We start from the raw sequence: 14,223 nt of genomic DNA, 5'->3' as shown, positions 1-14,223 counted from the left end.
AATAAATTGGTTTTGTATTGTGTACAGGTTACGTGTTTAAAAAACAAACAAACAAAAAAACGTGTGTGAGATTTAAGCTGGTAGAGCAGGAGTTGGATTAAATGGGAGCTCTATGTGGGGAAAAAAAAATCAGTGTGCGCAATTAAAACTAGCGCCATAACAGATCATTCTCTTTCGAGACCTGAGGATCAATAGTTATCTTTCTGGAAGGTGAGACGTATATTAACTCGCACTGCTGCCTCGGTTAAGTTAAAGTGACTCCACATTATGAGACCCGGACGCAATTAAATAGAGCGGGAAAGCGTCTAACAACTCTGGCCTTGATAAGCCGTTCCTATGAAGTATGACTCATCACCCACAACTGTTTGTATCCTGTGTTTTTAAGTCTACTGTGGCTGCGTGCAAAAAAAGCTGCTAGGCTCCTTGCCACACTAGGAGGTCCACTGAAAGTTGTAGCTTTGCTGCCTTCTCTTCATACCAACATGCATCACTGACTCTTCCTGTTTTATTTAGATCCAGCTGCTTCATCTCCTGTACTCTCTTGGTCTCATCTAGGGTATAAAAAAAAAAAAAGAGGGACATTTATATAAGAAGGATTATGTGCTTTGAAAAACCCAGTGACATAAGAATATGGCTGGTGCAGTCAAACCTAAAAGCCACACTTGGGCTGTGCATCGAGGCCTCGGCAGCACTCCCTTTCCCTGTGTGAGAGTGCTCATTGAGGAAGAAGGGGCTTACCAACTCCCAGTCTGAGCGTATACACAAGTCTGCACAGACCAGGAGCTGGGCTGTGGTGTAAATTACTAGGATATGTCTTCCACTGGGCTATATCAGTCCTCAGTCTATGCACTAAGGTCAGCCTTGGCCTTCTGTATGAGCTTTAGTATGAAGTGGGCCAGAGGACAGGCAGACACAGAGCAGCAGCTGACCTCTGCACTGCTTTGATAAAGCCCAGTCACCTCTCCACTCTGAAGCCTAGAGATGACTGCCTTAATTCTGAATCCAGCTGCTTAAAAAAAAAAAAAATCCTTTCCTGTTTTGTTTTTATCTCCCATTGTTCCTCAAAACTGCACAAAGCTGACTTGAGGCAAACCCACTTACCAAATATTTGACAGCTGCACACTCCTCGCGCTGCTGGGTATTTCCCCGCTGTCTCTGTGCTCACTGTGCCACTATGGTCTGCTCTCAGTGTACAGCAGACTGTGGGAAGCGGTTAAAACGGTGAATGTTTACACTCAACATCCACTGAACGGGCCAACTGGAGCGGATTGTGTGGTGGTGAGTGGCAGGAAGAAGGAAACTATGCAGAAACAGTTGCAGTTGCACTCAGCTGTTGATCAGTTTCTGTGTGGGCCCTTTTTTCATTTCTTTCTTTCTTTCTTTTTTTTTTCCAGGCCTGAAGTGCGCATACAGTACAGCAGGCTTTAGCCACACAGCGCCACTGCTGGATCTTAAAAGCCCGCTAATCCCAGCCACCTGGTGTTCTCTGGGCACGCTCTGGGCTCCATCAGCGGGCTCCGGGCGACACCTAGTGGTCAGGTTGTGCACTTGCATCCAAACTGGTGATGAAATCTCACGATTATAGTTTAAACCAGTCAATAAATACTTAACTTTGGGGTAAACATTAAAAGTCCTTGGATTACATATTGATTTAAAGCTGAAAGCCGCTGGTTCAATGTTAATGTGGACTTTATTATCGGATATGAACTTGTGTAGAAGCTTAAAGCCTTAGCTGGAAGAAATCTAAAAAAGCTCACGCCTTCCTTATGTCCTCTAATGAGCTTGATCGTGACAGATTATGCAGCTGGGTTGGCATCCATCCATCCATTCGCTTCCGCTTATCCTTTCTCAGGGTCGCGGTAGGGCTGGAGCCTGACCCAGGTGTCTTAGGGCGAGAAGCGGGGTACACCCTGGACAGGTCGCCAGTCTGTCACAGGGCTAACACACAGAGATAAACAACCATTCGCACTCACATTCACTCCTATGGGCAATTTAGACTGATTAATTAACCTATCCCCATTAAGTGCATGCCTTTGGACTGTGGGAGGAAGCCGGAGTTCCCAGAGAGAACCCACGCAAACACGGGGAGAACATGCAAACTCCACACAGAAAGACTCTGGCCTGATGGTGGAATTGAACTCAGGACCTTCTTGGCCACCATGCCACCGTGCTGCCAGCACCGGCATCTATGGCACAGCACGCAAATGCTTTTCATTATACAGTAATTAGAGGCAACAGTGAAGATGTAAGGAGCAGAGGTAGTAGAGGTAGATGAGTTTAAGCACTTGGGCTCAATCATCCAATGCAACAGACAGCTCACAAGAGAGGTGATGAAGCGAGTGTAGGCAGGGTGTATGAGTGACAAGAGGAGTGTCAAGATGAGTGACAGGAGGATAGCAGCAAGAGTGGTGGTGATTTTCAGTCCATTCATGGACTGGCCTCCCCAGAGTCCGGACCTCAACATTATTGAAGCAGCGTGGGGTCATCAAGATGAAAACAGGACAAAAGAGAGCCGCCATCCAACAACAACCAACAAGAAGAGCTTTGAATGTCCTTCAAGAAGCCTGGAGAACTATTCCTGAAGACTACTTAAAGACATTACAAGAAAGCTTGCCTAAGAGAGTTTTAGGCTATGGTGAAGAACAAAGGTGGTTGTACCAAATATTGACATTCAAGCTTCCTAGAATTCCTGTTGTTCATTTGTGTACTGCATTAGCATGTATGTTTGCACATTATATAGTTTATATATTGGTACTTTGCCACAGTACAGTACAGATATACTATCACGTGAAAAGGTTTGCAGCTGGCTGCCTGGTCACTCCAATTTGAAGATGCACAGAAGACCATTAGGGATTTTTACAGAGTGACACCAGAAATATTGCTCATCACTGTTTTGGGAGGGGAATAGCTTAGTTTACCTAGAGCACTGCATAATTGTCAATATTTTTAATTCCACAAATTAGTAGCACTGTGGCTGGATTCTTCACAGTCATCGTTTTTGTCCACAGTGAGTTTACATTTTAGGTTTCAGTCCCGGAGCCATATCATATACTGATTATCAGCAAGCTGCTGACTGCCAGGATCTACTGAACACCAATATTAAAGACACATACACCTGCTAATCTCTCTGCCTGTTGCATTTTATTGTTGTCATCATGGGGGTGAGTATAAATTTACCATATATAGGAAGTCTAGGCACAGACAAGCTGCTTCAATAGTAATTGCAATGTAAGATAAGCTTAATTTCTGTTTCTCTTCCATCTCAGAAGAAGATAACCCGAAGATAATGTGATTACGGATTTTATTTTTCTCTGTAATTACAAGTAAAGTAAAGCTGTAACTGACACATTCCCCTCAAAACGACTACACCTGTTCCCAGCTTTGTGTCATGCATTATGATTGTCGTAACCTCTGAGTTTGTTATTTTGTGTTGTTTTCAACCCCATTTCTGTGCTTCTTTGTCAAGTTTGAATATGTTACTCTGAGTTCCCGTTTTATTTTGACAGCTGGTTATCGTCTGTGTTTCATGTCTAGTTTGAATTCCTTTGCTTCATTGTCGGGATTGTTGTCAGCTGTGCTATGCTACACAGGTGTTTCCATTCCCCTTATTATCCCTCACAGTATGTGTGTGTATTGCTGTCTTTCCTTTGGCACAACATTTGTTATACTCTCAGTGTAACAGATTTATGTTCTTCTGTGTATTCTGTTAAATGTGTGTTTTGTGTTTCCTTCCTCAGCTTGTGCTCGTTTGGATCCTCAATCCTGTATTTTGTGACAGTATTATAAAAACTGAAGCATAGCCATCATTCGTCACTGCAGATGAAGCTGTTGGATTTCAAAGCTGTTTATTTTCCAGTCTGTATATGTGAACCACCTGTCCTTTTCACTTATTGAACCAATCCTATAAATAAAAGTATTTATTACTACCATTACTTATTTTGCATTGCTTCTGTTTTGATCCCTCGTGTGTGTGTTTAGAAGATTTTGATTGCCTCATTTCAGACCTTTACATCCGAATCAGACTTCAATCAGACATCAATCAGGCTTCCAGCGATGAGGAATGTTGCAACAAAAAGCACAAAAGCGTCACTTTTAAGTAGCAAGTAGCAGTCATCTGCTGATGTAAGATCTGGTCCTAATAATAGTTTCTCCTCGACAGTAACTCTGTTCTCTACAGTCACTCTGCACAGTCAGAAACCTGAAGTTTGCATATGGGGCTCTGCAGAAGATTAACACAACATTTTCAAAAACTGCTTGTTCCTCTGGGTAAAAGAAGAGACCACCTAAATATTATGATCAGGCTACTTTTTCTTGCTTTCTTAAAAACTCACTTTTCTTTTTCCATTACTGGGATGTTCTCATAACACTGTGTACTTTTTAATCACAGAATACCATGGATGTTAGATTAGGTGCTGTGTTGTAAGAGCAAATTAAAACAGTGAATTTGTGTGTTATTAGAATTATTAATATTATCAATGTGTAAAGTTCAGAATGTAACTGAGGGGAAACTTTATAGAAGGACATTGCCATGGTAGGATTCAGCATGCATGCATTCATTGATGTTTCCTTAGAAACCAGTTGTACTTATTAGTTTAGTTTGCGTGTTATGTACACACACACACACACCGGTTGCTTTATTAGGTACGCTTTGCAAGTATCAGGTTGAACCCTTTTTGCCTTCAGAACTACCTTAATTCCTTCATATCCAGAAGCTGCCCTACTGTATTGAGATCTGGTGACTGTAGAGGTCGTTTGTCTACAGTGAACTAATTGTCGTGTTCATGAAACCAGCTTGAGATCATTCGAAATTTGTGACATGGTTTGTTTTCGTGTGTTGACTTTAAATGATGCTCATTGTGGTACTCAGTTTCCTATTCTTTGCTGACAGGAGTGTAGTCTTCTGCTGCTATAGCACTGCTTTAAGGTGTTTAGAGATGTTCTTCTGCATACCTTGGTTGTAACAAGTGGTTATATGAGTTACTACTTATCAAGCTCAAAATAGTCTGGCCATTCTCCTCTGAGCTCTGACAAAAACAAGACATTTTTCACTCAGATAACTGCTGGACCATTCTCTGGGGAAAATCCCAGTAGATCTGCAGTTTGTGAAATTCACAGTCACCTTTTTCCCATTCTGATGCTTGGTTTGAACTTCAGCAGGCTGTCTTGACCATGTTTACATGCTTAGATGAGTTGCTGTGCAAAAGGATTAAAAGGATGGCTAACATGCGTCTCCAAAATATGACAGAACCTCCACCTTGTTTTGTAGAAACTGTAGAAACTCACTCTTGCACATCTCTCCTGACCTTCTCCATATTTCATCAATCAATCAGACCCGTTGCCACTGATTTTCACTTCTGTTCTTGTGTCATTTTGAATACCTAAGCCTTTTCTTTTGATTTCTTTTCCTTATGAATGGCTTCTTGACAGCCACCCTTCAACTGAACATTCTTGATGAGGCTCCAGTGAACAGTAGATGGATCATCTGAAGAGCCAGATGCATCTCTCAGGTCCTGTGTCAGATGTTTTCTTGACTTTTTTTTACTATTCCATAAAGAGCAGATTTTTAATAGATATTTTCTGGCCTGTCACTTCTTCTTGTGTACTCCACTTGTCCAGTTTTGTCAGATTTCTAAGGACACACTGGACACCATGTACTTAATCTGCATGCTGGAGTGGCTGTAGCTTAGGAGGCAGGGCAAGTCATCTATTCACCCATGAAGGTTGGTGGTTCGATCCCTAGCTGGAAGCTATCCTTGGTCAAGATATTAACTCCAAGTTGCTCTTTGATGCACCAGAGAATGAATGTGTGTGAATGTTAAATAAAAAAAAAAACCCACTTAGGCAGAAAAAAGTGCTTGTATAAATGAGTGAATGAGCCAAGTTGTATAAAATGCTTTGAGTACTCAGAGTAGAAAAGTGCTATATAAAAACCAGTCCATTTACCATGCTGATTTATAGAAAGTCTTCAGTAAATGGCTTGTTTGGAATCACCTTGTTGGTACCAAAATGCTATTTTATGTCTGTCAAATTGTTTCTTTGCTAAGTTTACTGTTATGTGTGATTAATGTTTAGAATTAGGTGCCTTTTTATGCTTGAATGAGTTATAGGTCAGTGTTAAGGGACTTAACAAATAAACAAAATAAAAGTAAACAAAAAAGCCCATTCCTCTGAAAATAGTCAGGCACACTGGACTGGACTGAAAAGTGAGTGAGAAAGCAGGGAATGTCCAAACACCTTCAGAAGGCCTGGAGAACTATTGCTCAAGAGCATGTTAAAACATTTCAAGTGTGGCTCCTTGAAAGCAAAATATAAGCAAAGGAGGGCTGAAGACATTTGGATATTGTGGTATATTCCAGTATATTTGTAGTGAACTGCTTAAAAGGAACTAACTTTGATTCTGTCACGATCTTCTCACTCAAACAGTGTCTAGTTATAAACTCTATCTCCACTTGGTGGCGCTATTGCAAAGGTGTGTAATTTTTGAATTTCCTTTCGTCCCAGCCTTCTTGTTTTCTGTATGAATAACACATCAGAAGAATAAAAGATCTCAGTGTAATTTCTCACTCTATGGTTTTCTTTTTGGTCTTCTTTCCCCTCTGAATCCTTTGTCACTGTAGGCTACAGCGCTGCCAGTTTCACATCTATCCCATGAAATCACTTGCGATACATCTCTGCACTGCCTCCACAAAGTGAGAAAACCAAAGTTATCATCAAAGCACTCCCCAGACACGTTTTTGCTCTATAGTTTTTTTCCTGAAATGATCCGATACATGCTAAAAGCACAATGCCAGGAAATTACAACTGGGCGATGAATAAATGTGGCGGTCACAGCAAGCATTAGAGGCACACAAACATCTAAACAAAGAAACTAACGTTTGGTAACAAATGTTTTAATTTTAGAACCCTATTGAAAAAAACAAACAAAACGTTATTCTTATCTGATTTTTTCCCCTTTTTTTGAGAAAGGGTTTCCAGAAAAATAAAAGATCAGCCATTACTTTTGTGTTAAATGTTTTATTTTCTTTATTTCTATAGTTCAGACTGAGATAAAACTATGTGTGTCATCCCACTGAACCCCAAAGAAAAGAACTATGTGAGTATGTGAAGGATTTTCACAGTGGGAGACAAATCTATCGGTACTGCTCTAAAACACACATGTATGTGTGTATGAAATTGTCTTTGTGACAGCAGTTACATGTGTGTTGGCATGTCCTTTTGTTTTTAAGCGTGGAAAGTGTTGCCAACGATCGAGTAGGCGGTGACACAAATATTGAGTTCTTGTGAAACAGAATTTGTCATCCTGCACTCGTGGTTGTATCGAGTGAATCATCTCGCATGTCTTTTCTCCCTGTGTGTGTGCGCCCAAGTCTTTTGTGTGGAACAATATTGGCATTTTGGCCGTGAGAACACGAGTGAAGAAATGCATTTCTTTGTGTTTATGTGAACAATGTGCACAAGCAATGTTTACCTGTAGCCAGTGCACAGGAGAAGATGGAAGCGGTGAAATATAGAGAAAACAGAATTTCTAAACAGATTTGTAATGAAAACACAATTTTTCCCACTGATTTCCTTTAAAGTCCTGATGAAGACGTAACACCTCCAGGAACTCCAAAATCTGATGGAGGTGTTACGTCATGTAGATTTTCGAAAACTGATCCAACACGCCACAGTCATCATGGGAAAAATTATGAACTCATGGCATGAGCACCAGTTACAGATTAAAATTTGTGGTTTTCAGTGAGATGTCTTAACAACATTTGAATTGTTTATCAGGTTATGGTGTAGAGCAGGAATGTCAAATATACAGACCGGGGCCTCGAATCGTTCCGCCAAAGACTCCAGTCTGGCCCACTAGACTGCTTTGTAAAATGTGGAGGGCAAAGATTTTTGACTTTTAACTGTATTGTCATATGTTTTACAGCTTTTCCTGAAAACCTCCCCTGTGGCCAATCATACTAAAGTGGAGAAATTAAGCAATAGATAAACAGTTAAATGACAGAAAGTTGATGTTTTTCACTACGATAGAAATTAAAATTTAAAAAGCGAGCTTCAGTAACTGTTGAAAACTTAAATAGAGTCCAATAACAAAGAGAACCAGATAAAACCGGAGGACTCGGAGCACAAATATTGTAAGGAACCACATTCAGCAACATACACAGGTGCTTTGACAAAGACAAGCTGGGCTATTTATACACTGAGAACTGATTGGGTAGTAATCGATGGGACACGTTTGAAAATCAACACAAACAAGGAGGAAGTAAAACTAATGCAAAACATGGAAGAAAAATAAGTCTTTATTCACACGAACATGAGTATTTTTTAAAAGCGGGATTTTCCACATTCATAAAAAGGTCCCATACGCAAAGCAATGTTTTTAAAAATATCTCTGTCCACATGAAAACGCCAAAAAATTATGTCAAGAGCATGCTAAAAATAGCAAGTGCTGATATAACCCCGCTGACCAATCACAAGCCTCGGTGTAACAACAACAAACAGTGACATGGAGCACAGTCTGATGTCAAAATAGGGGTTAAAGGTGCACACCTTTGATGTTCCAAGACAAAATCGTTGATATCCTTGTCCACATGTAAACACTGACAATGAGTTTCTGCTACCCTTCTGTCACAAATGACCCATCACTCATCTCCACCTGCTCCACCCCCCCTGCACTCTCTTCTTTAGCTCTCTTGTGCTGTCTTTCTTTGAATTGTTGGTATTTAAACTCATCCACCTTACACCTGTTTCCCTCTCATTTGCAAAGACAGTGCAGCTCCTACACGTCTCCCTGTGTTAAACAGTCTGATTCAAAACTTCACTGCGCTCTCCCCTAGATATCTCCATACCTCCACAGGTATGCCACCTGGCCTTTCCACTCTTCATTCTCTTCATAGCTGCCCTCACTTCCTCCTTATTAATCCTCTTCACTTCCTGATTTGCCAACTGTCCTCCATCTGTCTTCAGTGATGGAAGAGAACCACACACACACACACACACACACACACACACACACACACACACACACACACACACACACACACAGACACGTGCGCGTAAGGCAGCTAGCAGAAGTTAAACCTGTATCACCTGTATCACTAGTCAAGGTGCTGCATTTCCTCCTTAATTACGTGCAGGCATTGTTTCCACAATAACATTTAGAGAGTTAAACATTAAACATCCCTGTCCTGCTGTACTGTAAACCTCTAAGGATTATTTTTGGTTAGACCTTGAACAACAAGTAAAACACTGAGTACTTATCAAGTGTGAAGTGATGACATTAAAAACAGATATTGATCTGTTTGTAATGAGACACTGTGGTGAGTGTCCAAATCATGGATTTTGTGATGATGCATTTGTTCAAAGATTCGTAAGATAACTTTAAAGGCCTCAGTGTCTATGTAGCATCTGCCTATCCTCTCTTGCTGAAGACCTAGTGACCTGGGAGCAGAAATTGAGAAGTAGGACGCTATCAGAAACCCAATAAGTGTGCTTTTTGATTGGTTCTCATGAATAAACGTTTGCCAGCGGTTTACAGCGTCAAAATCTCTTAAATGAAGGTCTTCTCTGTAGAATTGGGATGCAGATTTAGCGCATTCATTAACAGAATGGTTATCAGCTTAAATCATCACACTGATTAAATTTTACAACTTGATTGGATGTTAGGGAAAAGCCAAGATGATTACAGTGCACTCATATTAAGGACGGAGCAATGATGCAATTTCACTACAGGCCTGAATAATGAAATTGGTCTATCACAATATACACAGTATTAAATCAAAGAGATGCTGGCTTTTCTTTGCTTGGGATGTGGTGTTGTTTCTTCAACTAATTAAAAGCTGCTTTATTCTTCTTTTTTTAATCACGGGGAAATGATAATATGCAATATTATTCCATTTAATACCGAGTTAAATAACTCAGTTACTTTTAGACATTGTTGCCAAATCAGCCTCGTGTTTTGTTGTGTGCCTTTATAGCTTTATGTCAATAAAAGTAAGCTGATGGAAACCAAAGCAGGAAGTTGCCTGTCTCCATGGAGAAACTGTCTTACTGAATGGGATTTATTGCGGACAGTAATACGCTGACCACGCATCACCTGCCTAATATTGTGTTGGTCCCCTTTTTGCTACTAAAACAGCCCTGACTCCCAGAGGCATTGACTCCAATAGCCCCCCGAAGCTGTACTGTTGTTTCTGGTACCAAGCTGTTAACAAGAGATCCTTTAAGTCCTGTAAGTTGTGAGGTGGGGGCTCCAAAGACTTGTTTGTCCAGCACATCCCACAGATGCTAGATTGGATTTAGATCTGGGGAATTTGGAGGCCAAGTCAATATTCAAACTCATTTGAGTTTGTGCTCCTCAAACCATTCCCAAGGTCTCCCAACAGTACATTGCCCAAAGCATCACACTGCCTCCATGTGAATCCTGGTGCCAGGTGTTCACCAGGTAACCAATGCACACCCACCCAACCATCACGTTATGCAGAAGAAAAAAAAATGTGATTCATCAGACCAGGCCACCTTCTTTCATTGCTCATGTGCCCATAGTTGGTGCACAGGGGTCAGCATGGGCACCCTGACTGCTCCCAAACAACAAACTGTCATACACTGTGTAGTCTGACAGCCTTTTATCAGAACCAGTGTTACTTTTTTTGTCAATTAAAGTGTCTCGTCTATTGAATTGGACCCCACAGTCCAGCCTTTGCTCAAAGTGTATATCAGTGAGCCTTGGCCTCCCATGACCATGTCGCTGTTTCATCACTTTTCCTTCCTTGGATGACTTTTGATAGATATTGAGCACTGCAGACTGGAAACACCTCATAAGAGCTGCAGTTTTGGAAATGCTCTGACCCAGCCATCTAGCCATTACACTTTGGCTCTTGTCAAACTCGCTCAAATCCGTACGCTTGCCTATTTTTCTTGCTTCTAGCACATCAACTTGAGGATAAAATGTTCACTTGCTCCCTAATACATCCTGCCCGCTAACAGGTGCTATGATGAAGACATAATCAGTGTTATTCACTCCACCTGTCAGTGGTCATAACGTTCTGCCTGATCGGTGTAGATATAGTGTTGTACTTACGGTAGCTGCTGTTTCATGGTCTATAAGACACACTATTGAGAAAACTCGGCCAGAAAGAAAGCGTTAAAAATAAATGTGGCACACGTTAAAAGCTCGCTTGTCTTCTTGATGTTGTTTGTAGTATTTCAGCGTGTGAAATACTGAATGGAGCCAGAAGTTTGCAGAACTACTGTAGCCCCCTCCCCCCTGTATCCTCAAACAAACCCATCAGATTATGTTCTTGGTGAGTCAGGCTGTCTTTGTCTGTTTGTTTTTTTCTTCTTCTTCTTTTAAGCTCTGCAAACACTCAGCGTTGATTAATCTGTTATCCTCTCTCTGTCAAAAAATAAACCCTGCATCAGCACAGCACTCCCACCAGCTGACTCACAGAGCAAATAAACAAGTGAACACCTGAAAAACAGCGGCTACTTGCAGACTGAGCTCAGTAAAAATAACACATAATCCTATTATTTGCTTGTTGTTACATGTGTTTGTTGGATGAAGACTGAATGAAGCAGATGACATGATCCCTTTTTTTGTGTGACATAAGCTACTTTTCTGTTATGTGACCAAAGAATCCTCCCTGGACTTGTCTTCCAGCTGCTTTTGTTCTCTGTGGAGGGCCACAGCTCATCTGATCGCTGCTGTTTTGTTCCGTAGCAATTTTATCGCACAGTGGTTATAACGTTGTTCAAGTGATACTGATAACAGCACCTCACCTTTCTACTTTAGTCACCAAGAGAGAGAGCAGAGTGAAACGTGGAAAAACTGGCGAGGGTGGAGGTTTAGGTGGAGGTGGAGGCTGGTACTGCCTGTGGTTTGCTCTAAAAGCGGTGCGGCCACACCTTGGTAAAACATTGCTGTGCCGGTGTTTCATGATCCCAGAGTGGACTGACCCACGGGGACTCATGCCAATGTTAGGCATTAAAGTGTGTGTGTTTCTGCATATCTATCTATATATATATATATATATATATATATATATATCTATATATATGTATATATATAGATATATATGTATATGCGTGTGTGTGTGTGTGTATGTATCTCCAGAAATAGCAGACAGGTAATAATAGTTACAGATTGATGAGTCACAGTGACAACCCCGTGAGGCCGCACTGTTTATTGTGACAAAAACACTCATTGTAAAATAGGATGAATGTATAAACTGGCCAGACGGTGGTGTCAGAAGAGAGATTTTGTAACATATTTAAACAATTTGCAAATGACGTGAATTTGTGAAAGTTTTTTGTGCAACAATTTGTGACATTTGTCCTCATCCGGTGGAAAACATTAAGGTTTGTGGCAAATTTGGGTCTTTTTTTGTGTTGAATGTTGACACATTTCACCCAGAGTTGAAATTTTGGGTGTCACATTTGGGGAAAATTGAGACATCAGATGATCATAAAAATCATCATAACGATAACTAAAACTTTTGGTTGTGATGTACGTATGACGTAGATTTAACTCATCAGTATAAATCTCCTCTATCATGAATGTTTAATCTACGTGGTGTTGCATATACTCCCCAGAAAGCTGATTCTGTTCACTTGACGTAGCATTTTCAGTCTCAGCTGACGGTATGTTTGTCCACCCTTATAAACAGTACAGTTGCACAACGGCAGAAACTTGCACTCTTTCCTAATATTGAACCACAAGCTCAGTTTCATGATTGTTAACATTCAGACTCTAATGATTGTTGATCAATGGCTACTCTTCAGTTTGTGAGTGGTAGCATTGTAAGTTGGTGAAAGATGTACCTTTAGGCTCTCTCTTCGGGTCAGCGTTGGCTATTTCATTTCCACATAAATGGCCTCCCTTGACTCCCCCCTCAAACAATCTCTTCCTTGTCCTGGAAGTGTGCATCCTCAGAAAGAGTGTCCCATGGCCTCAGGTGTAACTAGACTGTGAAATCCTGGCCTGACCAGACAGCTTTTCTGTGTTGAGCCAACCGCTTAGCCAGGTTGTTTGGTTTTCCCAATGGCACCATTGTGGCATTTAACTGTGTACACTATATCAGTGTTAATGTCAACAGCAAGTTCTGATGTATGTTTACCGGTGACAGTTGCGCCTAAGTTTATAAAGCTTCTTAATATTGAATGCGAAATGTGTCCGTATGTCTTCTTTTCTCTTTGTCCTGAGCTTTGACATTTTGTCAAAGAGAAACAAAGAGCACGAGGTTTCTTCTGATTGGATGACTTCCAAATTTGTCCTGCTTTTCTACACATTTTAATTCGTTCTGATTAGATCTCGTGTATTATATTTTTATCATTTATTCACAGTTTTTGTCCTCGTGCATTCGTTTATTTAGTTATCGTCATGTTTTTTGTCAGAAAACAAATATTCCGAAAACTATATTCCGCTGTTTGTGCAGAGCGAGCCGGATCCTTTTGGTCGGCCAATCTTTGGTGTAGCGTGTTTTGGGGTTTTAGAGCCACACAGGTGCAATGTTTTGAAAAAATGTGTCTCAGCTGTTCCTATACGCCTTACACCTAAGGTACCATCAGTGTATTTTTAAAGTTTGCCAGCGGCTGTTGTTTTTCTTCCCTGGATTGCCTGGAGCATGTTTTAAGGGTTTTGCAGGTTTGACGAATACCGCGCTGGGGTAACCATGCTGCCAGTTTGCGTAACAACGATGATGAAACTGAGCTCATGGCTCATTGTTAGGCAGTGGGGCTAGTTTCGGTCTTTATGCAACTGTTTATAAGGCTGGGAAACATGCAGTCAGTTTAGACTAAACAAGATACTTGGATAAATGATGAAAAGTTTCCCCCACTAAAAACACAACAGAACCAACCTTCCTTACCCTGGATTATCGAGCATGTAGCATGACAACATACAGCAGCATCAGAGGACATCACATTCTTGCTCACCTATTCACAAGATTTCACCACAGCAGGGAGCTGTGGCAGTTTTACATCAGATGCTCTTCCTCTTACAACCTCTAGGGTATCTGTGCCTCTGCCTGAGCTCAAACCAGGAATAGTTTTCTTGTTAGGCAAACATGCCACTGGCTCTTATGTAACACTGCCTTGTTTTAATTGTCCTAGCCAAAACCTTACTCTGATCTTACTCAGACCAAGGCTGAACTCAGGTCTAATTCAAATCTTCCAGGACACATGTTAAGTGTCTTCAGGTGAGATGCTAAAGTCCAGGTGAAACCAAATGTG

Source organism: Pelmatolapia mariae, linkage group LG10_11 (genome assembly GCF_036321145.2).
Source record: "Pelmatolapia mariae isolate MD_Pm_ZW linkage group LG10_11, Pm_UMD_F_2, whole genome shotgun sequence".
NCBI lineage: Eukaryota > Metazoa > Chordata > Actinopteri > Cichliformes > Cichlidae > Pelmatolapia > Pelmatolapia mariae.
This window is presented reverse-complemented; position numbering follows the sequence as displayed.